This window comes from Lepus europaeus, chromosome 4 (genome assembly GCF_033115175.1).
Source record: "Lepus europaeus isolate LE1 chromosome 4, mLepTim1.pri, whole genome shotgun sequence".
NCBI classification, from domain to species: Eukaryota; Metazoa; Chordata; class Mammalia; order Lagomorpha; family Leporidae; genus Lepus; species Lepus europaeus.
In genome coordinates this window covers 140,685,466-140,711,568 of record NC_084830.1, presented here as the reverse complement: position 1 = coordinate 140,711,568, position 26,103 = coordinate 140,685,466, and the positions used below count along the sequence as shown (strand labels likewise).

The 26,103-nt window shown below is 44.2% G+C and overlaps 1 protein-coding gene and 1 non-coding gene across 4 annotated transcripts in view; both read right to left on the bottom strand.

The window, feature by feature from the left end:
• Positions 1 to 26,103, bottom strand: part of SIL1 (SIL1 nucleotide exchange factor) — a 315,627-nt gene that overhangs the window by 187,012 nt on the left and 102,512 nt on the right. The gene's annotated exons all lie outside the window — the stretch shown is intronic.
• On the bottom strand, positions 10,212 to 10,338 carry LOC133758969 (small nucleolar RNA SNORA40). Its single transcript, XR_009865864.1, has one exon. It is a non-coding gene; the product is annotated as a small nucleolar RNA SNORA40 (small nucleolar RNA).

The window sequence follows — 26,103 nt, the reverse complement described above, 5'->3', positions numbered from 1 at the left end:
CCTGAGAGCCAATGTTCCCATCATCCTTGGCTCCCAATTGAGGACAGTCCTACAGCTTCAGTTTTATGGCCTTTTTGCAACTTAAAACACCATCACTCAGTCCAGGAAAGGGGAACTTACTTCAGTGTTTGACCAGTAACTCTCTCCTTAAGTACCCTGGGCTTTGGGACAAAAGAGATAATAAAGTACTTGCAATGTCCATTTTTCTAACAAAACTGCCTATTTGTAGGCTGTATCTCTACTTAAATAGAGGCTGGATGCTCTCAGCCATCTTTATTTGCCAGCTGACTGCAGCCACAGCACGTGCTGGGGAGGTAGTGGAAAAGGGCCACCTAGCCCCTGTTGCTCCCCAACCCCGAAGTGCCCTCCACTCAATTCAGACAGGAGTCACGGGAGGGTCCTGAGTCTTGTGGAACAAGACATCTTCCACAACTTCCATCTTCTCTGTAGAGAGAATACAAAGGAATGTTACGTGACTGGCAAGAAGCCAATGGAGGGAGGGGAAGGGGAGCACTGGGTCTCTGACAGCTACTGAAACAAAGAGATAAGAACATCAGGTAGAAAATAGAGCATGTGGATTCAGAGGCACATAGGTCGAAGGGTGAACCTTGGCTCTGCCAATTCCTAGCTATGCAATCCTGAATGCAACTTCACCACACCTCAGTTTCTTCACCTGTAAAATGGGTACAATAAAAGCTCCTACTTCAAAGGCCAGTAGGGAGGATTAAATAAAGCAAGATGTACAAAGTGCCTGATACAGCACTTAGAACCTGGTTATCACTCCATCATTAGAACATGGATGATGTCGTTGCTTCGGAAGCCTCAGCCAGCTAGGGCTGGGCCAAGCTCCCTAGAGTCTTTCTCTAGAGCTTCTACCTCCTGGATAAATGTGTTCTCCTGTTGGCCATGTGCCTCCAACTGGGACCAGAGTCTTTTGTCAGGTAACTACACCCAGGCGGTGAAAGAAATAGATGTTCAAGGAATACAGCTGGAGCTGAAAATGAGGAGTCCCAAGCCAGTTTTCTGCTGAGCCCCAAGGCAGACTCAGCCAACTAAATGCTTTAGCCAGCACACTGGCAACCAGAGACAGTCCACCAGCATGCAGAACTGCCAGCTGCACAAACAGCTGTAAGACAATCTCCTACTTTACAAACTGAAGGTTAGAGGATGAGCTCTTTCCATAGACACACATTCATTACTATTTATGGGCTGCACAAACTCACACACACACACACAGTCACTCACCTCTACACAAACAGCAGCTCACCAACTAATTTAAGCAGACAAATATGAAGCTAAAGAAACAAAGCAGAGGGGACACTGAAAGGACAACCTCAGCAAGGCAGAACATGCAGAGGCTTAAGAAAAGAAATGGCATTTTAGAGAATGTGAAGGACAAGAGAAACAAGTATGGTGTAGGCAGGCAAACAGAACTTTTCCCCCTAAGATATACACTAAACAGAAACTCAAGTGGTAGAAAGAAATTAAATGGAAAAAGCCTTTCAACAGCAAAAGAAATGTGGTTTCTAACTGCAGCCCTAGCCTCAAGTGGGTAGGCTAGATTAGAACTCATTGAGCAACTGGCTTTTTGTGCAATGAAGACAACATCTGCCCCAAGTATTGAAGTCATGCCTATAGCCAAACGACACACACCCAAGGTACCCACAATGCCAAGTGATTACAGGAGACTATTAAAAGGAGAAGGTTCACAATGAATCCGAGCTTCTGCCTACCTGGAGAGCTATAAGGCTAAAATCCACTCTTTGTGTATGCAAGGGAGAGCCCAACAAGAGACCCTTCCAGTAGCAGCGCAGAGGCAGGTGCTTGTCCTGCCCCAGGACCCAGGGAGCCAAGAAGGGTTCTTCCACAGGCATGGCTATGCCTGGGACCCTGGAGGGAGGGCAACAAAGGATAAATAACTAAAATATTAAAACAATAATATAACAAGAATTACAAAGGCCAAGAGAGCAGAGAGTCACAAGAAAGTAAAAGCGTGTGAAACAATGTCAAGAGATCAGAATAAGAAAATCCACTGAATTTAGCAGTAAGGCAGCTGAAGGGCCCTTCAGAACAGCACCCACATGCCAAAGAGGAGAAAGCAGGAAAGCACATTCTCCAAGAAGAAACTCCCATCACAACTCCCAGAGGCAGCTCTACCTTCCCTGAGCTCTCAGCCACACCTCAGACTGCTCATACTTTGTTGAGCAGTCTACAATAATCTCAATTGTAGCAGTTGGTGTACAGCAAGGCAAGAATACCCCAGTGACACTCCTCATTCCATATTCAAATGTATCCCAGAGGAAAATAAATTTTGTCAAATAATATTTACAGTCAACATTTAGAGAGCATTTCATATGTTCCAAGCCAAGTATTAAGCTCATTTGCTCTTCACCACAACCCATAGTTGGTTCCAGTATGCTGCTAATTCCACCCATGAGGGGACCAGAATCCAGAGAGGTTAAGCAACTTGCCAGAGTTCGTGTAGCCAGAGAGCAGTAGAGGCAGGATTCAATCCAGTTTGGCCCCAGAACCCATGCTATTTCCACAGACCATGCTCTCTCTCCAGTGGACTGTGAAATCAGTCACAGAAACTGGATTCATCACCTTATTTGTTCTGCAACAGTATAAATAAAAAGGCACCTTTTTTATTAAAATGGAAATTTTAAAGGGAACCTACTAGGGCCCTCTTGTGGAGAAACCCACCCCTACTACAGCCAAGTTTCTACAATACACACACACATACACACAGAGTTCCTTGACATCCTTGACACAGAACTGCCCACTGCAAAGGCCCAGATATTCAGGAGAAAGAAAGCCTTTGCATCCAACAGCAGTCAGCTCACTTGTTCCCTGTGTGGCTTGACCTCTTATCATTCATGCTTCCCAGCTGCATAGGGAGCAAAAACATCCCCTCCCAGGGTCCAGCACCAAGCACTCCCCTCATAGAGATCCAACTACCTGGCAAGAACTCAGAAAGTGGAGGCCATAATGATATATCTAAAATCATTTCCAACTAATCTGTTATCCTGACACCCCAAGAGGAAATACATAAAACAAGACTGTTCCTCTGTTAAAAAAAAAAGTTATTAATTGATTATTTGAAAGGGAGGGAGAAAGAGGTATAGAGAGAAAAAGAGAAACTGAACAATTCCATCTACTGGTTAACTCTCCCAATGGTCTCAACAACCAAGACTGTGCCAAAAACTCTATCCAGGTCTCCCCAAGTACTTGGATCATCATCCACTGCCCTCCCAGGCACACTAACAGAAACTGGAATGGAAGTAGAGCAGTCAGGACTCAACCCAGCACTCCCATATGGGAGGCCAGCATCACGAGTGGCAGCTTCACCCACTGCACCGCAATGCCAAACCTATGGTTGTTTCTTCATAGCAGGTAAAGCAAAGAGAGCTCGGAAAGGGGAATGGGGCTTGACTAAGTACATCAGCAAGTGAACAGGTAAACTAGAGAGAGACCCTGTACCTGGTCAGTGTACTTTCCACTACGCTCTAAATTGTAAAGCTCCTAGCAGGAAGCAGGCAAGAAGACCTGCTCCCTGCATTTGCTCCCTGCCTGAGAACCTGAGTGATAAGCTGGTGTCTGATGACAACCACAGAGGTTATCAGAAGCACCATCCCACTCCACTCCACTGTAATAGGTTCCAACCCAGATCTCCCCAACGAGCTGTATGACTTTGGCCAAGATGTTTAACCTCTCTACATTTCAATTCCTTCATCTATTAAGGGGCTCAATAGTAAGTATTCTATAGCATGGATATCTGTACTAAATGAGCTGACATACATCAGAGAGCATAACGTTTCACACAAAATGAGGGCTCAAGAAGCTCGAAGTTCTTGCTACTATTATTAGAGATAATTCTGAGTGAAGGGTAGGACAAGCAAAAGTACTGAGGGCAGGGGGCCAGTGCAGTGGCACAGCAGGTAAAGCCCGGCTGCTCCACTTCCAATCCAGCTCTCTGCTATGGCCTGGGAAAGCAGTAGAAGATGAACCAAGTCCTTGGGTCCCTGCACCCACGTGGGAGACCTGGAAGAAGTTCCTGGCTTCTGGCTTTGGATAGGCGCAGCTCTGGCCATTGAGGCCAATTGAAGAGTGGACCAGTGGATGAAAGACCTCTCTCTCTGCCTTTCCTTCTCTGTGTAACTCAGACTTTCAAATAAATAAATGAATCTTAAAAAAAAAAAAGCACTGAGGGCTTCATCTCCACACAGATTTGTCTTCTGCTTTGCCAGCCAAGCTTCCTGCAGCCCAGCATCCTGGAGCTACAAGTGTACCCACACACCTGGACTACACACTGGGTGGCTGCAGACACACTTCCACTGAAACCTCTAAGCAATGCTGGCTGGCTCTGCATCAGTGACAGCTGACCAAAAGCAGATGCTTCAGAGTCCAGCTTCCTGATGACTCAGAACTGTCTTCTAATTTCTGCCATTGCTCTCCCAGCAACCAGAAGAGTTAGTGAAGGAGGGCAGTGATAGGCAGGTAGAGGCAACAGTTGTAGGCTGCTGAGATCACCCTAGATAGAGGCAGCTGGCATCCAGGGAGTAAGGGCCCCACAACTTCCTTCTTCTCTTCCCTTCTGAAATCACAACTGGGCTTCTGGACAGCAGGCAGGGGACTTTTTCCACAGCCTGCTCCCAAAGAGAGCCAGGAACTTTCACACACTCATCCACCCACACACCACAGTATAAGGACAGGAGGGATCCGAGTTCACCTCTCCTTTCCCCTGCTATCGCTAACCTTCCCGAGAATATCATGCCTTATTGGGAATAAAATAGAGAAAAAGGTAGGGACTTCCAGTCCAAAGCACCTAAAGGATGTCCTGCCAATCAGTAAGCACCCCCTACTTTAGCCTGCAACACTATGGCTTATAAGCAATCAGCAAAATTCACACTCTGGAAACCAGCACCACACAAAGACAGTTCTGCATGAGCCTTGGCTCCCTGTGCACATGGGGCACGATGCCAGAGAAGAGAGAGCACAGACGACACCGCCACTGCCCTCAGGTAGTTGATGTCTGTTTAAAATAAGTGGGGAAGATAGCCTTCCACTTCTGAGTCTCAGACAGAACAATTACAGAACAGAAAGCCCCCTTAAGGAACATTCCATGAGAAAATGGATACTGTTCTGGGCAACCTGAGACACAAATTGCAACTTTGTAATGATGAAGCAGGCAACAATTAGGGTGCTCCTTAAACTAATTGAGGAGCCCCAAGAAAACAGCATTTACTTACAAAAGCACTTAGCAGCAATACAAGGACCGGTCACCAAGGCAGGAACACACTATCACCACGCTGGTAATGAACATGTCCTCCAGGTACATCACTGACGAAATCATTATGTTTTATTTTGTTTCTAACACGCCTGAGAGCCTAACACTATTTATAATACCAGATCCTTAAAATCTTGAAAGGGAGATGAATCTTAAAGTGTACACATTTACATACGTGGGCAGAAACACAAAAATCAGATGCCTCTCAATACAGCTCAGGGAGCTGTAACTCACGGGTTTCACAATCCCACCTAACACCCAGAGAAAATTCGGGCACCTTCTCTGAGAGATGGTGGGAGGCTGGGTAGGTAGCCAAGAAACAAAGAAACCTAAACTCAGCACTTGGCAGGACAATTAAGGAGCAGAAGATTTTAAATGCATTGTTTCTGACTCTAAATACGTCTACATTTATTACCAATTTGGGATCAGAAACTACATTTAGTTCTGCTGTGACCACGCGCTAAAAATATTAGGCAGAATATTGCCTAGGAAACAGCAGCCTTCCGTGCTGCGGCAGCCCCATTTCAGAGCCATCTCCACCACATTTCCCGTATTCTCCACCCTGGGCTCTGCTTAGAGCCCAGTTACATACACAACTGCCATTGTCCTGCCAAGGTCTTGCTTACATCTTAGAAGGTAGCAACAGGAAACAGAGCAAGGGACCACACAACGTCCTCATCCAACAGCTGGCAGTGAAGTTAGATTTCTCAGGCCCATAACAACTAGAATCCGCCTGATGGGGAGCTCAACAAGGGAAGAGAGGATTGCATGCCGAACTCACTGCTGTAGCTTCACTGTGTAGTAATATGACTGAGGGGAAAAAAGTCACCTAGAATATCACAACAGAAAACAAGGTCATTAAACACAGGTAAAAATACGGACTGAGGTAATACATGAAAACAGGTCATAAAATACTGTCACATGGAAGCACCAGAGCACAAACAGCACAATATTTAAGAATTAGAGTCCCAGAAAAAGTACATGCGGCCACCTCTACTATCAGATGTGAAGTTAGAATTGTAGGAAGCTGTACTGAATGAGATATTTTATCCTAAAATGTTAGGTATCTGAGAAAATATGTAAGCATTGTTTTTAACACAGAACTCATTCCCTCTACAGCTGGTTTGTGTTGACCCCTGGAATGGCTCAGAGGCCTTGTTTCTATTCTGCATTCCTTTTATTCAGACCCTTCATCCATCAGCCCAAGGAAACAGAATACATGGAAAAAGCTAAGGTCTTAAAAGCCAATTTACCAACTCAACCTGTGTACCAGGGCAGCTTTCAGTCTGCCTCTTCAGTAAGACTGGCTCCCTAAACAGGTGGCCAAGATGGAGGTGGCAGAAAAGCATGGAAAGGTTGACCTAGCACAGCTTCAAGACTGGAGCTCCAAATACAAACCCCAAGCTAGAGCCCAGGGCTAACTGGCTTGTCAGCTGCTTGTTTAAAGGCGTAGTGGTACACCACCAGTCCTTCTCACACTCTTCCAAAAACAAAAATAGAAGAAAAGGGAGCACTTCCTAATTCATTACATGAGGCCAGCATTATCCAAATACCAAAGCAAGACAAAGACACGACAAGAAAAGCATAGACCAATATATACCTTATGAATATACATGACAAAATCATTAATAAAATACTAGCAAGCCAAATTCAGCAGCATATCAAGAGGATTACACACATGACAAAGTGGCATTTATCTCAGGAATATAATGGGTCTTCAAAAAGTGGAAAACACATTAAAAAAAAACTACATATGGATTACACAATTTTTTACAACGAAAGGAATTTCTCTTTTTTTAAAGATGTATTTAGTTATTTGAAAGTCAGAGTTACACAGAGAGAAGGAGGGGCAGAGAGAGAGAGGTGTTCCATCCACTGGCTCACTCTCCAGATGGCAGCAACAGCTGGAGCTGTGCTGATGTGAAACCAGGAGCTTCTCTGGCGTCTCCCGTGAAGGTGCAGGGACATAAGGACTTGGGCCATCTTCTACTGCTTTCCCAGGCTATAGCAGAGAGCTGGATCAGAAGTGGAGCAAGTGGATCAGAAATGGACTCGAACCAGCACCAATATGGGATGCGGGCAATGTGGGCAGTGGCTTTACCCGCTATGCCACAGCATTGGCCCCAACTTATCTTTCATTTTCCATAATCTTTTTTTCCCAAAATTTGTTTTATTTATTTGAAAGACAGAGTTAGAGAAAGAGGTAGGGAGAGACAGAGAGAGGTATTCATCCACCGGTTCACCCCCTAAATGGCCGCAATGGCTGAAGCTGCACCTATCCAAAGCCAGGAGCCAGGAGAGTCTTCTGGGTCTCCTAAGTGGGTATAAGGGCCCAAGGACGTGGGCCATCCTCGACTGTTTTCCCAGGTGCATTAGCAGAGAGCTGGATCAGAAATGGAGTAGCCAGGAACACAAATTGGCACCCATATGGGATGCCGGGTCTGCAGGATGGGGTTTTTAATCCACTGCGCCACAGCGCCAGTCCGCTTTCCCTAAACTTTTTAAAATGCCCTTGTATAAAAGTGGCTCAACATATGAAAAGCAACAACAAACTATATCACATTAATGAAAGAAAAAACTACATGATCATCTCAATTGATACAAAACAAGCATTTGGCAAAACCCAATACCCTTTCATGATAAAAACGCCAGGCACAGAAGAGAACATCCTACAAAAGGGCATATATGAAATTATCCACAGCCAACATATTCAATGGTGACAGACTGAAACCTTCCGCATAAGACCAAGAATAAGACAAGGATCTTGATTTCACCAGTCTGTTCTACATAGCATTTAACATTCTACCCAAAGCAATTAGGTGAGAAAAAGATAAAAGACTTCTTCATGGAAGAATAAGCAAAACTACCTCTATATGCAGAAGACATAATCTTATATGTAAAAAATCCTAATCTTAAAAAAAAAAAAAAAAAAGGAGGGGGGCTGGCGCGCTGTGGGTAAACGCCCTGGCCTGAAGTGCTAGTTTGAGTCTCAGATGTTCCACTTCTGATCCAGCTCTCTTTGATGGCCTGGGAAAGCAGAAGACGGTCCAAGTCCTTATGTCCCTGCACCTTCAAGGGAGACACTGAAGAAGCTCCTGGCTTCAGTTCAGCACAGTTCCAGCCGTTGTGGCCAATTGGGAAGTGAACCATCGGATGGAAGACCTCTCTCTCTGTCTCTGCCTCTCCTCTCTCTGTGTAACTCTGACTTTCAAATAAATAAATCTTTAAAAAAATCCTAAATAATCTACCCAAACAAAAAACCAATTGGAGATAAAAGACATTCTCAGCAAAGTTGCATGATACAAAATGAATATTCAAAAATCCGTTTCATTTCTGCATACCAGCAAGGACGACCCGAAAAGGAAATTAATAAAGTAATTACACTTAAAACAGCATCAAGGCCGGCGCCGTGGCTCAACAGGCTAATCCTCCGCCTTGCGGCGCCGGCACACCGGGTTCTAGTCCCGGTCGGGGCACCGATCCTGTCCCGGTTGCCCCTCTTCCAGGCCAGCTCTCTGCTGTGGCTAGGGAGTGCAGTGGAGGATGGCCCAAGTCCTTGGGTCCTGCACCCCATGGGAGACCAGGAGAAGCACCTGGCTCCTGCCATCGGAACAGCGCGGTGCGCCGGCCGCAGCGCGCTACCGCGGCGGCCATTGGAGGGTGAACCAACGGCAAAAGGAAGACCTTTCTCTCTGTCTCTCTCTCTCACTGTCCACTCTGCCTGTCAAAAAAAAAAAAAAACAGCATCAAAAATAATAAAATATTTATAAATATCATGAGACACAAAAATTGTATATTAAAAACTATAAAACACTGCTAAAGAAAATAAAGGACCTAAATAAATGCAAAGATGTTTTGTATTCATGGATGGAAATTTTAATATGGCAGCTCCACTTCCAATCCAGCTCCCTGCTAATGTGCCTCAAAAAACAGCAGAGGATGGCCTAAATACTTGGGTTCTCCGCATTTAGGGAAGACTATAGGAGATGCAAAAGAAGTTCCTGGCTTCTGGCTTCTGGCTTCTGGCTTCAGTCTGGCACAGCCCCAATTGTTGCAGTCATTTGGGGAGTGTACCAGCAGATGGAATATCGATCTCTCCCACTCTCTCTGCAACTCAGTATTTCAAGTAACTAAACAAATCCTTGGGGAAAAAAAAAAAAGAGGTGAGCATTTGGCCTAGAGGTGAGGACAGTCACATCACACATCAGAATACCTGGGTTCAGTTCCTAGCTCTGGTTCCTGACTCCAGCTTCCTGCCAAAGCAGATCCTAGGTAGGTAATGGCTCAACTAGCAGGGCTGCTGACATCCAAATGGGAAACATGGATTGAGTTTCTGGCTCCAGTTTTGGATCTCTACCCCACTACCACAGGTATTTGGACAGTGAACCAGTGGATGGGAGTATACTCTCACACTTTTATTTCTTCTGTTTCTGTCTCAAACACTAAAAACAAAAATTTTTTAAAAGAACAAATACTGGCAGAGAGAAACTGGAACTCCTTACATAGTGCTAGTAGGAATGTAAACTGATACAGGTGCTGAGAAAATGTATGGCAGCTTTTCAAAATCTAAACATAGAAGCTGGCTCTACGGTGCAGTGGATTGAGCCACCATCTGCAATGCCAGCATTACATATGGGTGTCAGATCTGGGCTGCTCCACTTCTGACCCAGCTTTCTGCTAATGTGCCAGGGAAAGCAGCAGAATATGGCCCAACTCCTTGGGCCCCTACAACCATGTGGGAGCCCTGGATGAAGCTCTTGGCTCCCAGCTTCAGACTAGCCCAGCCTCTGCTGTTACGGCCACTTGGGGAATGAACCAGCACTTTATTTTTTTTTTTTGAAAATAAGAATATTAATATCTTTAATCCTAAACCAACCCTTATAGCTACAAATACTCCACCCATCACTTTTAACCACGGTAGGCATCTATTCCTGCTTGTATGTATCAAAATTCATACTGATCAATGAGTTCTGGGTTGCAAAAGAGGATTTACTTTTTGCACCTGTATGTCAGTCTTTGTCCAAATTAGACAAAAACATATGCCAAGTGCAGATGAACCAGCATTTTAAAAAAATAAATAAATCTGAAAAAACAAAAATATAAAATCATCATATGACTCAGGAATTCTACTCAGACACCCAAAAGATCTGAAAATGGTGACTCAAACAGATTTTTGCTTGTCAATATTCATAGCAGCACTATTCACAACATCCAATAGGTAGATATAATTCAAAGATCCATCAACAGAGAAGTGGATTTTTATAAAATGTGGTGTGTTATATCATCACAACAGAATATTATTCAGCCAAAAAAAAAAATGAAGCTCTGATACAAGCTACAACATGGATAGCCCTAAAAACTATTATGCTAAGTGAAATAAGACAGATATAAAAAGGGCAAATATTGTATAATTCCACTTACATCAAATATCTACAATAGGAAAATTCATATAGATAGAAAGCAGACTGGAGTCACCAGAAGCAATCAGTTACAGTAGGTAATGGGAAATTATCGCTTAATGGGTACAGAGGGTACAGAGTTTCTGGTTGAGGTTAAAAAAGAAAAAAACAGTAGTGGGGCAACAGTGTGGTGCAGTGAGTTAAATATCCCATATCTGAGCAGAGGTTCGAGTCCCAACAGCTCCACTTCTGATACAGCTTCCTGCTGATGTGCCTGGGAAAGCAGTGGAAAATGGTCTAAGTGCTAGGGTCCTGCCACCCATATGGGAGAGCCAGATGGTGTTCCGGGCTCCCTGCTTTGGCCTGGCCCAGCCCCAGCAATAGTAGTCATTTGGGGAATAAACTAGCAGATGGACAGACTCTTAATCTTTTCCCTCTGTGTGTCACCTGGCCTTTCAAAAAAAATTTTTAAATAAATCTTTAAAAAAAAGTAGTGATAGTTGCACAACGTTGAAATACTAAACATATATATGCCACACGATTGTATACTTTAAAAATGGTCACGGGAGTCAGCACTGCAGTGTAGTAGGTTAAGCATCCACCTGTGGCACTGGCATCCTATGTGGGTGCCAGTTTGTGTCCCAGCTGCTCCACTTCGATGAAGCTCCACACCATGGCCTGGGAAAGCAATAGAGAATGGCCCAAGTGCTTGGGTCCCTGAACCCACGTGGGAGATCAGGAAGAAGCTCCTGGCTTCAGACTGGCCCAGCTTGGGCCATTGCAGCCATTTGGGGAATGAATCAGCAGCTAGAAGACCTCTCTCTCTCTCTGTCTCTCCCTCCCTCTCTCTAATTCTGCCTCAGGTAAATAATCTTTTAAAAAACAACAACAGGCCGGCGCCGTGGCTTAACAGGCTAATCCTCCGCCTTGCGGCGCCGGCACACCAGGTTCTAGTCCCGGTCGGGGCGCTGGATTCTATCCCGGTTGCCCCTCTTCCAGGCCAGCTCTCTGCTATGGCCCGGGAAGGCAGTGGAGGATGGCCCAAGTCCTTGGACCCTGCACCCACATGGGAGACCAGGAGAAACACCTGGCTCCTGGCTTCGGTCAGTGCGATGCGCCGGCCGCAGCGGCCATTGGAGGGTGAACCAACGGCAAAAAGGAAGACCTTTCTCTCTGTCTCTCTCTCTCACTATCCACTCTGCCTGTCCAAAAAAAAAAAACCAACAACAACAACAAATGGTCAGAATGACAAACTTTTTGCTGTATTTATTCTAATACATGAAAAAATTACTAAAATATTAAAACTGTTCATAGGTTGGTAATTGCCAAAGCTGGACATCCAGTACATGGGCACACTGTACCATTCTCTCTTCTAAAATTTTAAAAAATAAAAAAATATTTCAGTACCTTTTTTTTTTTTTTTTTTTTTTTTGACAGGCAGAGTGGATAGTGAGAGAGAGAGAGACAGAGAGAAAGGTCTTCCTTTTTGCCGTTGGTTCACCCTCCAATGGCCGCTGTGGCCAGTGCATCGTGCTGATCCAAAGCCAGGAGCCAGGTGTTTCTCCTGGTCTCCCATGTGGGTGCAGGGTCCAAGGACTTGGGCCATCCTCCACTGCCTTCCCGGGCCATAGCAGAGAGCTGGCCTGGAAGAGGGGCAACCGGGATAGAATCCGGCACCCCAACTGGGACTAGAATCCGGTGTGCCGGCACCACAAGGCGGAGGATTAGCCTGTTAAGCCACGGCGCCGGCCTCAGTACCTTTTGACAGAAAGTTTTTTATCAAGGTAAAGAATAGGCTTTATCATAAATAGGTGTTAAATTTTCTCAAGTGTGCTTTCTCTATCTATTGAGATGACCATATATTTTACCTCTACCCTGTCAACATGGCACATTTTAGATGTACATTTTCTAATGTTAAACCACCCTCGAATTCTTAGGATAAGCCCAACTTGGCCAGATTATCACTTTCATATGCTGTTGGATTTTATCTGACATAGTCTATTGGTCTTTCATGTACTCCCATAATTCTCTGTACAGCTATCCCAAGATCCAACAAACTGCACGGTAAATATGAAATCCCTGAGGTAGGGTTCTTACTTCATTTACTGTTCTGTCCCTAGCTAGGGCTGGATCCAACCCAGAGTGAGCACTCAAAGCATGGCTGATGAACAACTAAGTGAATGAATGATGGAGTTGAGATGAACAAGTGAGCAGACCAGAGTAGTGATACTTGGCCTGGTAGGCATGTAGGCCAGCTTTTTTCAGGCACGGAGACCTTCCAAAGGGCAGTCACCCCCCCAACACACACACACACAGCAGCGGTGCCTGTTCTATCTGTGGACAAGTCACTGTGCCAGCAGCTCTGTAAGCTGAACCCGAAGACTCTCATCTCCCTGCATCTCTCTTTATTCAGTCAACAATATTACAGAGCTCAGTGTCTACCTTCACCCAACAGCATGCAGCCCTCATATCACAACTGACCCCAATATTTAGATCCTATGCTGAGATTGAGGGGGAATGCGGCATTAGTTTCAAACTCAACGTGTTCTTCCCAATCTCAGAGTTTACTACCAACAATCAAAATGGCCTCATCCCAACCCTGATTGGCACAGCAAGAACCCATTCCATTAACAATTCACTGCATCAGCAGTAAAGAGGAGAGCAATCAGCAAAGGAAACAGCTGAATTATTTCAGCAGCTGTAAATTATGTGTTCTCTTCCCCTCCTCCAAGTCCACATCCAACTGTGCCCCACGCCTCCACACTGAACTTGGGTTTGTCAAGTATCTATGTCAACTGCAGTAACCAAACTTGAGTTCAAGAAGCAATATTAAAAAGCACTAATTAACTGATATTTAAATAACTGTGTTTAAAGTCAACAAAATCACACTTTAACTTTAAACACCCCTAGTCTATTAGTTGCTTAATTAAGTTTCTTAAGATACTTGGACACTGACACAGAGCACAATGCCCTGGGGAGTGGTTCCCAGGCCTGGCTGGCTGTGGAAGAGGAGGGGCTCAGACCCCTGAGAGGTACCAGGAGAGCCCTGGTTTTCTTCTAGAGTCTACTAATGACGTGGTTTCTCTTCACAGCTCTGCTAGTCTCAATAGGGCAGCAAGAACATGACAAATAAACACATTCTGAGCATGGAAAAGTGCCAAATCGGGCTACAATTTATGTTTTCAGTGTATTTAAAAAAAAAAAAAAGCACACATAAACCCCAGAGAGTTACTTTTCCCATCTGGTATCTTTTCTTCTGCAGAGTGGTATATCACGAAACATTCAAACTTGTGTACGAGGGATACACAACAGAATTTGTGACAGCAGGTGGGGTCATGGAGCCCTGCAAGACGCCACCAACCAAATCCCAGCCTGCCAGGAGTCACTAGCCTGCAACTGACAGGGGTACAGCTCGGCCAACAGCAGCATCCTGGGCTGGAACTTGCAAAGGGACTCTGGGTTCCAGTGAGTGAGCTTGTGATGGAGATGCCAGTAGGACCCCAGAAAGTCTCTCCCACCACAGCAGGCTCCAAGGGGACAGCTTGCCAGCTAGCCTTCCCACCAAACCAGATTTGCTGAAAGGGAATAACATGCCAGCTACCTGCCTAGGTAAACATATCCTGGACACCGTCTACCTCACTGCCTCCAGCCTGAGCACGCTCAGCCAACCATCAGTAAGCATCTGGAGCTTACATTTAGGGTAGCAGATGCGCTGAACCCAATCCCACTGGGTCACAAATAACAATATGGGTTTAAGAGCAACAAGGGTGCGAGTGATGCCAAGTGGCCCCCCCTTGCTCACTCTCACTGCAGGGAGCAGTTCACTCTAGTTCCTTCACAGAACCACCACCTCATTTACTCAGCCCCTCCTTTCCTGCACATTCCTGTGTTTTGCCTCATGGCCTTGCCCTTCTGCAAAGCAAAAGGCAATTCTTTCCAATTCTTCTATGATGACTCTCACTGCTCAGAGACTCCTCTTGTGACAGCTCTCCCTAAGACACTGCAGCCACTGCTAAGACCACGAGAAAACACTGGGCAGCAGAAGCCTGGTTAACATGACAGACTCACACCCTCAGTGGCAACCACCTCCATAAACAGAGAGCTGTGAGCCCTGGTTCCAGAAAAGCCAGATGTTTGGGTTGCCGCTCACGAAAACATGGAAAGCATCCAGAAAAACACAAGATCGCTGTGCCCACGCAGCCCTGACGTGCTGTTCACTTACTACCTGTGGTTCCACCCACACCAAAGCCATTTAAACTGAAGATGAGCAGTTAACAGTCATATCAATCTGGAAAAAAATATATATTTTTGCAAAGACTTCACTCTCCCATAGAGAAGATCCTACCAAAAGGGCAAAAGTCTGTGCACAAAGAAAAGATTAAGATCTCTGAAGACCACTATGGAATATTCATTCAGTTGCTACTCCCAACACATTTAACTGGAAGATTATTCATCCCTCAATATTCATTTGTTGAGACATGCTGCATCTCAGATATGCACCAGGTGCTAGGGATACAAAGAACAGGTAAACAAGGTCTTGTCTTCCAAGAGCTTCCAGACAGGAGAGAGAGGACTAAATCAGCAGTACAGAGAGTACTGGGTTGAAAGAGCTGTGTCAAGAGACGGCTCTGTGACAGGAGAGAACAAACACCTGCACAAGGAGAATGAGGTCAGGGAGGACTTCCTGGAGGAAGTGAGCTTTGAAGATTAAGAGGAAAAGGAGTTAGCCAAACAAAAACAGTAAGAAAGGCATCCTAGGCAGAGGCAAGAGTGCTTTTAGAAGGCATGCAATGTGAAACTAGAAACATGCACTTATTTCAACAAATGTATGCTGGAGCAAAGGGCTATAGGGGAGGGGGAATACCATCATGATACAGAATAACTTTAAGTGAGATGAATAGTTTCAGAGGCACGGATCATTGTACTATCCTAGCAAACCACTGGAATCTGTCTCATTTTCAGAACTGTCCTGTGGTGAGAGGGGAACTTAGGACAGAAAGAAATCTGTAAGCCTGCTACATGGCTCAGAATGTAACCATGGTTTATGGACTCTCATGAACTCATCCCTTTGCCTTGCCATTCAGTAGTTTGTTAGCCCTTGCCAACTCTTACCTTTTTTTTTTTTTTAAAGATTTATTTATTTATTTGAAAGTCAGAGTTACACAGAGAGAGGAGAGGCAGAGAGAGAGAGAGAGGTCTTCCATCCACTGGTTTACTCCCCAACTGGCCGCAAAGGCTGGAGCTGCGCCTACCTGAAGCCAGGAGCCAGGAGCTCCTTCTGGGTCTCCCACATGGGTGCAGGGGCCCAAGGACTTGGACCACCTTCTACTGCTTTCCCAGGCCATAGCAGAGAGCTGGATTGGAAGTGGAGTAGCCGGGTCTCGAACCAGCACCCATATGGGATGCAGGAACTTCAGGCCAGGGTGTTAAACAGCTGCACCACAGCGCTGACCCCACCTTTTGTTTCTGTAAACACAAGGAGCCCTCAAAGAGAATCCAGAGTTGAACTATCTTTCCCATCCACGGTGGATCTCCCCTCTGTGGGCTAAGTGGATAACTTGAATAGGAAAGCAGCCTGAGACTCTAGGTATGGTGTTGGTGCCACATCACCCTAAGGGATATGCCTACTAAATTCTCCTCTTGTGTGTTTCACACTCAGTAAGGCCAAAGCTGAGCTCCTGCTCATCCTACCACATGCTCAACCCTTGCTAGAATCGCCTACCTCCTACTGCACAAACCAGAAACTTAGAAGCTCTCAATGCCTCCCTCTCCTTCCCCACCTACCCTTCCTCATCAACTGTTGTCAATTTGTTTTACTAAAGACCTCCCTTCCCCACGCTCCTGCTCACAGACTTCTCAGGTGAAGGCAACCTCAACAGGCTTTCAATAAGGCCAGGCCCAGGCAGAGCCATGGAATGAGGAAGCATAAAGCACACAGCTATGATGAATCTCTTATTTGCTGGGCCCAGATTTTCTGGGATTCCCAATACCCAGGCTCCTGAAACACTCTGAAAGGCTCTCCATAAGTGCCATTTTTTCACCCTTCAGATAAAGTGAGGCACCACTACCATTTGAATATAGCTTGTGTCCCCCAGAAGGTTCGTGTGTTGGTCCCCAGAATTACGATATTTAAGAGGTGAAGCCTACTGGAAGGGCATCAGAATGAATTGATGCATAGGAACCCAGTGTCTGTCTGCTTCCTGTCTCACAATGTGGTCTCTGCCTTTCCCACGGACACCTGACAATTTGATGCCATTGCCAGGAGAACCTCACCAGAGCCTTGCTGATGTGTTACACTCTTCAACCTCCAGAACTGTAACCTAAATAAACCTTTTCCTCATGCAGTAATGAAAAAGGATTAACATGGGGTCCATTCAATAGCAGCAGCAAGCTGAAGGCTGGGCTGCAGCGAAGGTTTGGTGTCCATGAGAATCCTCTGGAAACATCAATGCCTTGGGAACCTAGAGCCTGAAGACAGACCTATAATTACAGGAAACAAATCCAAGCAAGGTCAGCTGTGCTTCCCATGACCCTACTCCGCTCATCCTATGGAGATCGATTACTGGGACAGCCACTGAACTGAAGAGTCTTCCAATTCTCTACAACCCTTCTTTGTCATAAGGAAAACCACTTGGTGGAGCCATTTGTTCCCACCAAAGCAGGTGGAAGTAGGCAATTTTCAGGAGGATGATGTTGGTATTGATAGTACCTTGGAAATCTATTTTTCAAAACAAAAGACAAAAAAAGGTACTAAAGAGGAAAGAAAGACCTGACTGTGCTTCAATGGAAGCCTTCCCTTCACTACATTCCCTACAACTGGCCCTCACAGCAGTCCAGATTGAATAAATTTATGTTGAATGAACAAACGGATGAAGAAATTAACAAATAGCAGGCTGAGAAACTAGAGGGAAGGGCAACAGGAGAGAAAGAAAATCCTACACAAAGCCATCCTTGTGGGGCAAGTATTTGGCACGGCAGTTAAGACATTACCTGGAGGGCAAGATGGTGGAATAGGAAGGGAGCACACTGATAGTCCAGGAAGAGACAGTTTAATAAAAGTGGAGATACTGCAGGTTCAAGGAAGAGTAGGGGAAGAAACAGCAGAGGAAACTCTTCCAGAACAGGTGATACACAGTGGACCTGCGTGGAGAGCATGGGAGCCCAAGTTCGGGACACCAGCGGCAGACTCAACACACCAGCGCTGGAACGCGAGGTGAGCCGAACCTCAATAGTCCGAGACACCAGCAGGAAAGCGGAAAGAGGAGACTAGAGGGAACGAGGCTTGAAACCCCGTGGGGAAAAGTTCACCAGGCTAACTAGAAGAGAGAGAGGAAAAAAATAAAAAAAGTGACCAATACCAACACGAGTTTCTCTCTCTCCGCTCACCTCTCAAAGGCGAGCAAGACAGAGCAGGTGCCATTTTGGACATACGTCATAAGCAGGGCGACCTCAGGTCTGCACCGGCCCTGAGCCTAGCAGAAAAACCTGACTCTGGGGGGTGAAATAACAGAAGCTTAGGATCTCACTTGGCAACCCAGTGGGAGACTGCAGGAGAAGTGGAGCCCACACTGAGGGCAGCAGAGATTCCCTGTGTGGTCCTTGGGAAAGAGCTTCCAATCTCTGGCTCCTGTGGGTATATCATTTGCCTGCTAACTACCTCCAATTACGTTCAGCTGTGTGGAATTACTTCCCTTTTGAATAAAAAAAAAAAAAAGACAGAGAGAGAGATTTACCACTCCTAACCTGGGAGTGTCACCTTTGGCACACCCTCAACCCTGAGGAACCAACAGAGCTCTCAGGCCACACTCATCTCAAGCCTCTAAGGCTCCATCAAAAGCAGACAGTCCACTTAATATAGAGCCATAGAATAACAAGAAAAAACATCGGCCGGCGCCGTGGCTAAACAGGCTAATCCTCCGCCTTGCGGCGCCGGCACACCAGGTTCTAGTCCCGGTTGGGGCGCCGGATTCTATCCCAGTTGCCCCTCTTCCAGGCCAGCTCTCTGCTATGGCCCGGGAAGGCAGTGGAGGATGGCCCAAGTCCTTGGGCCCTGCACCCGCATGGGAGACCAGGAGAAGCACCTGGTTCCTGGCTTCAGATCAGCGCGATGCGCCGGCCGCAACGACCATTGGAGGGTGAACCAACGGCAAAAAGGAAGACCTTTCTCTCTGTCTCTCTCACTATGAAGCAAGGAAGGAAGGAAGGAAGGAAGGAAGGAAGGAAGGAAGGAAGGAAGGAAGGAAGGAAGGAAGGAAGGAAGGACCACAGTGAAGAAACCAAATATCTCCAACATGCCAAACAACAAACGCAAAAACCAAAGTAACAAGAACAAGGAAGACACTATGACGCCCCCAAATGAAAAAGACACCCCAATTCAAGATTATGAGGATGATGAGATTGAAGAAATGCAAGAAGCGGATCTCAAAAAATTGATAAGAACATTAAGAGTTCTCAAAAACAAATTCTTGAACTACAGAATCCTTAATGGACAAGATAGAAAATCTCTCTCGTGAAAATGAAATATCAAGCAGGAATCAAAATGAAATGAAACAACTAGTAGAACAAGAAACTGTGATAGTGATGAGAAATCATAATGAAATGAAGAATTCAATAGATTAAATGGCAAACACATTAGATGGCCTTAAAAACAGAATGGGTGAAGCAAAAGAGAGACTATCGGACTTAGAAGACAGAGCACAGGAAAGTATACAGTCAAACCAAAGAAAAGAAGAGGAAAATAAAAATCTAAAAAATATTGTTCGGAATCTACAGGATACTATTAAAAACCTAACATTTGGGTTCTAGGAGTTCCTGAAGGCCTGGGGAGGGAGAAAGGATTAGAAGGCCTTTTCAGTGAGATACTAGCAGAAAATTTCCCAGGTTTGGAGAAGGACAGAGGCATCTTAGTACAGGAAGCTTATAGAACCCCTAATAAACATGATCAAAAGAGATCCTCACCACGACAGGTTGTAATCAAACTCACCACAGTGAAACATAAAGAAAACATTCTAAAATGTGCAAGAGAGAAACATCAGCTCACTCTCAGAGGATCTCCAATTAGACTCACAGCAGACTTTTCAGCAGAAACCCTACAAGCTAGAAGGGAATGGCGAGACATAGCCCAGGTACTAAGAGAGAAAAACTGCCAGCCCAGAATAGTATATCCTGCAAAGCTCTCATTTGTGAATGAAGGTGAAATTAAGACTTTTCATAGCAAACAGAAACTGAAAGAATTTGTTGCCACTCATCCTGCCCTGCAAAACATGCTTAAAGATATGTTACACACAGAAACACAGAAACACGGTCACCAATATGAAAGAAGGTAAAGGAAGGAAACCTCACAGCAAAAGATCACAGGAAGCTCAATTTCTCTTTGACATAGAATTAAACTCTGATGCTCTGTGAAAGCAATGTGTTAAAGTAATCTATTATGTTCTCTTGATGTCTGTTAAATTCTCATTGTTCAAAAACAGCTGAATTTTTATTAAGAGCTATGGGTTATTTAAATATGTGCTTATTTTCAAAGATTTGAATAATCACCTTGTAACAATGATCAAATTTGGTCTATGGTATGTCATGATTTTAAGGAATCTTATTTCAACCAGATATTTTGGATTTTGAGCCTTCTTGGCATTCTTGACAGGCATTCAAAAAATCAAAGTTTCAAAATCTGGACTCTAAAATTTCCAGTAAATCCTGGACTTGGTTTTTCCAGTTTGGGCCCAACTGAAAAAATCGAAGGACCTATGTCTCTCATCTTATAGAGACACCAACTAATCAGGCTATTTGCATTATATTAGAAGTACTGTCAAGATGTGACGTGGTACTAAATTTTAAGTTTCTAGAATGGAAAATGCTATTAATACAAATGTTTGAGAATTAAAAAGTCTAATGATCTTGTGTTACTAAACATGATAGTTATCTTAATGAGAAAGCCCCAGAGGCCTAAAGGGTTAAATACTTGTAAAATCCTACACGTGCTTTCAAAAATACTGTGAAGTAAGCAAGTGTCTCTTGTTGGTTCATGAGTGTATAATTTTAAACATGGCGACTTAAAGTCTTTTGTCATCCACAGTTATATATGATGTGCTGCTCATAAAACTAAAGCGTTGTTGGTTCTGGGTTTAGCTGTCCTCCTATAGGTTCCTATGGACTTTTTCCAGCCACCTCTATAGTATTCAGTACTTTGGGATGGCTCTGTAAACAGATGAAACCAATAATGTGTTAACAGTACCAACTGAGAGAAAGTATGGTTAACTGAGGTTCCTAAAAACAAAAAGCAATTCAAATCAACTGGCAATTTACAAAAAGAGTTAAAGATTTTAAAAGCTATTATTAAAATTGCTATATTGGTCTATTATGTTAGGTTATATGTGTGTACATGTTGTATGTCCACATGGGAAATTTTATTAAGAGTTTTATTTTAATTGGCTTATAGATAAGATTGTCCATAAATTTAAGCTGCTAAAATCAATCAAAGATACGTTTTAATTCGTGTGACCTGAATCTCTGCATCATGTGTTTTATACTTGTTGGTAGAAAGAAACTAAAAACATTTTATATGGTTGTGCTTAAGTTTACTGGTTAAACAAACTACACCATGTTAGATATTTAAGAGGTGTTTCCAAATACATGATTCTTAAAATTTATAGAAGGCACTGGACCTTCTGGTAAATGTTTTCTTAAGTTGTTATCTAATGGTTGAAACTGTTTGCTAAGTTTTCATGTGACATTGCTATTGTCAGCAAGCGATCTAGGACTTGCTCCCTCATTTCTCTATTCTAAGCCCAACTTGTTCTTTCATTTCTCTATTCTCCTCAAGGTAGGAAACTAATTCTATTATGAAGGAATCTGTAGGACGCACAATTTAATCTTTAGACCTTATAAAAGAGATGGCTAACATTTTTCTGTAATAGCATAGCCAAAATAAAAGCTTAAATTATAATCTCATAGCTAGATTCACTTTGCCATCAGCAAAGTAAACAGTAAGTAGAAAAAAACCTCCCTTTCAGACAAAAGGGAAAGAAAGTTTTTAAGTGAGAATATAATTTTCCTCATGGGCATTGTCTACCTTAGAAAAACTACTACAGGACATGCCTGTGACTACAGACTTGTAGTTTAGGCCACTGAAGATTAGAGATGGGACTTGGGCACTCCCTTGACTTGCAGCCTCTGGTCTGCTTTAACAAAAACCAGGAGGAAAAGAAAGCTAGGCATCAGAAACAATGGGTGGCAGGCCTATTAATGGCTGATCTGTACAGTGATCTGCCCTCAAGGAGACCCAGCAGGCCAGTCCACTGCACTGGCTTTCAGTGTGGTAAGCCTGGGCTTCAGCAGAAGTCAGCTTGTGAAGAGCCCTGGCAGCTCTGCCAAGAGTTGCATCACTGGAAATGGACCTGCCCTGGAGTCGAAGGATGCCCAGGTCAGAGCCACAGATCTTATTGGCTCTAAGCTGAAAAGCCCTTCACTCAGCCCAACTTCCAAAGTGACCACCGCAGCTGAGGGGACGGCCAAGTAGGGTCAGCAACATTGAAGGCAGAACTGTAAATTTCTTCTTAGAGATGCCCCCTGCCTTTACCTGGCCAGCTCTCCTCCCAGGCCAGCCAAGTAATGAAAGTCAACAGAGTGCCTTCCCCTAGGAGGATCACACCTCCCTTAGGATGTACCCCATGTGAAGAGATAGATAGGTCTGGGCCTCTTAACTCACAAGGCCTAAAGCCCACCAGATTATTAGCAAGCCCCTTCTCTCAGGTTCTATTTGCCTCTCAATCAGAAAACTTAATTGTAGCTTAGACAGCACCTTTCTTAGCTCCTCTAATAATGACTCTGTCCTTTGTTCTAGACCCTGTCTAGCGTACTTGGGCCTCATTCCTTTGTAGTCATAACCTCTACTCTACCACCAATGGCTCTACTCCCAACCTGTGTGTACTGATGGTCCTCTTCCCCATTTAAAGCTGTATAATTGTTCAGACCTGGTTAATGCCATTCTTAGGATCATTGGTTACTATCCTCACCCTGTCTTTTATGACCTTGTCTAAATATGATCAGAGTCGGCAAACTTGAAAGGCTTCCATAGCCTTGGCAACTCATGACGACAGCCTAGGGTGGTTACTGGTGCCATAAACTAGAGTGTCAATTTATTGGGTCAACAACAGGGGTTACTGTGCACTTGCTCCTCATGTGGGATCTCTGTCCTTAATGTGCTATACATTGTGATTTAATGCTATAACTAGTACTCAAACAGTATGTTTCACTTTGTGTTTCTGTGTGGGTGCAAACTGTTGAAATCTTTACTTAATGTATACTAAATTGATCTTCTGTATATAAAGAGAATTGAAAATGAATCTTGATGTGAATGGAAGGGGAGAGGGAGCGGGAAAGGGGAGGGTTGCGGGTGGGAGGGAAGTTATGGGAGGGGAAAGCCATTGTAATCCATAAGCTGTACTTTGGAAATTTATATTCATTAAATAAAAGTTTAAAAAAATTGGAAATTGGATAGAAAATTAATCAATTTTTTAAAAATATCATATAGGATCTCTGTCCTTAATGTGCTGTACATTGTGATTTAATGCTACAACTAGTACTCCAACAGTATTTTTCACTTTGTGTTACCATGTTGAGGCATACTGTTGAAATCTTTAGTTAATATATACTAAACTGATCTTCTATATATTAAGAGAATTGAAAATGAATCTTGATTTGAATGGAAGGGGAGAGGGAGCGGGAAAGGGGAGGGTTGCGGGTTGGAGGGAAATTTATGGGCCGGGGGAAGCCATTGTAATCCATATGCTGTACTTTGGAAATTTATATTCATTAAATAAAAGTTAAAAATAAAAAAAATTTAAAAAAGAGACATTACCTGGAACACCCGTATCTGAGTATTAGTATATGAGTATCTGAGTGCCTAGGTTTGAGTCCCAGCTCCGCTTCTACTTCCAGCTTCCTGGTAATGTGCACTCTGGGAGGCAGCATATGATGGCTTAAATTCTTGGGTTTCTGCCAACCACGTGGGAGGCCCAGATTGAGTTCTAGCCTCCTGGCTTTGGTCTGACCCAACCCCAGATGTTGCAGGCATTTGAGGGGTGAATCTATGAAAGACCTTTTCCTCTGTTTAACAGCTTCTCTCTGCCTTTCAATTAATAATTCTTGTTTTTAAAAACTATCCTTTTATTCTGACATCTCCAAGCACCCACCATGTATTGTGTACCTGTGCAAAGTGCTGGGAACATACTAATACTCTTGTGCACAAACTGTCAAAGGGCAGAAGAAAAGCACTTTCCTGCATTTCCCTGGAATGGCATCTTTTCAACGTTACTTTAACAGCACCTACTGTTTGCCTGACATGAAAGCCATGCCTAACAGCACATGCATGAATAAAAACTTCACTTTTCATTGTATCCAGGACTTTGGAGCCTTGTGGTTTCTTTTCGAAGGAAGAATAGCCCATTCATCTCCTTGATTAAAAATTGATTTAAAGTGCCTTTCATTAGGTAAGTACAAGAGAAAAATATACAGATTCACAGAGATCCCTCACCCGGCAACAGGACTGTGAGGAGCTCCAGTGACTGCACGGTTGGGTCCCAAACCGCCACCGATGAAAAAAAAATTAAAAAGCTCACAATGTGGAGCTTAAGCTCCAGCCAAAAGGAATTATCTTCTCACAAGCGTCTCTGTCAGATTTTTGGTTAATGGAAAAAACTTTCAAAAGGAAAGGAAAAGAAACCCCAAGGATATTTAACATATAGCTTAGAGTTTCTATATTTTTCAAATTCCCTTGCAGGGAGAAAAGGTAAAGAGGTCTGTATTTCTCAGTTCCAAAACTTTTCCCACTAATTTCACATTGTCACAGAGATTTTCAGTTTGTGGAGCACATGCAGCAAAGGTGCAGGGGCTCTGATTCGGAAATGGGCAGAGCAGGAGGAGGAGGAGGAGCAGCAGCCCCGAACCCCACATGCTCAGCAGCGCTACCTTGGGCTGTGAGTCTGAGATCAAACACCAGGGACTGAGCCTACAGCAGACAATGCTCTCACTTCAGATCCCACAGTCAGTCATCTGGAGCAAATGGGCACAATTCACTGCAATGTCAAAGGCGCCTCAGGAGACAGATCAGCAAGTCACAAATAGACATCTTGATTAAATGTCAGAGGGACTAGTTCTATAGCCCGAGCATGAGTTTGCTTGAAACCAACAGGTTGATTTTCCCCTGGGACCCTCAGAGTAAAAGCCAAATTCCACACCCAGATCCCAGATCCTCCACCATTCAACCAATGCCTGCAGTTTCATCTCTTTTCCTCTCCCTGTCTATAGTTGGCCTTATACAAAGTTTTTCCAATGCTCTAAGACATCTCATCTCCCACCTCCAGGCTTTTGCACGTCATTTCCTCTGCTTGGAAGGCGATTTCCGTTCCTCTTTATCTGACAAATTCGTACTCATCCTATAGGCTTTGGTTTAAAAGATACTTCCTCCTGGAGGCCTTCCCTAACCCAACAGCGGGTTTGGAGATGCTGCCAGAACACAGCACCTATTTTGCCTTATTTTAGAGTTGTCCTTTCCCCTGTAAGGGCTTAAGCTTGGTAAGGACAGGGACCATGTCCACTCTGTATGCACACAGAACAGATCTAATAGTCCAACCAGCATGACATTGAGGCAGAAAAGATGTCAAATACATTCTTAAAGGATCATTTACAATCAGTGACAGGCTCACTTTTCAATTCTATACTGATTCACCCCTCCCCCAAATCATTGTGCACCTGCCAACCCATCCCTGGCCCAATCCCTCACATTTCAGTTCTTAATGAATGGCTTACCCAAGCCTTAACCTTAAGCATGTTCATCAGCCATACTGTACAGCCACGTCTTGGGCCCAGGGTTAAGTAATGAAGAAACAGACATGCTTGAACCCTTTCTCTTGTCTTCAAGAAGAGGAATATAAACATATATGATTACATATACACAATATGACAGGTGGTGCATAGAAGGCACATCAGAGGTCCGCCATTCTTCTTCCCCACTACTTGAGCTGTCTGTTCTCTGTCCTCCTCATTCTCACAGACAGAAATTCTTACTGAGCTCTTTCTCTGGGTACCTAGCCAGATAAGACTTGTCCAAGTTGAGCTCCCATTCTGTTACAGATTACTTCAAAGCCTTTCTGGCTTCTGCTGTCTAATCTTCTTCAGTTCCTTTTCCAAACATCTCACTCACTTGCATCCCTGCCTCTACCCTATCCTCAGCCAACTTGTCCAAATGAATGGTGTTACTGCCTCCTCCCTCAACCGTCTTGGATGATCACTTGGCATTTATAAAACATCTGCACTTACAAAGAACATATATAACAGTCTAAGTCTACAATGAAGGAGAGATTCTTAAGGCCAAAACACCAGAATTAAATGCAAGCTACACTATCATAAACGCAGGTT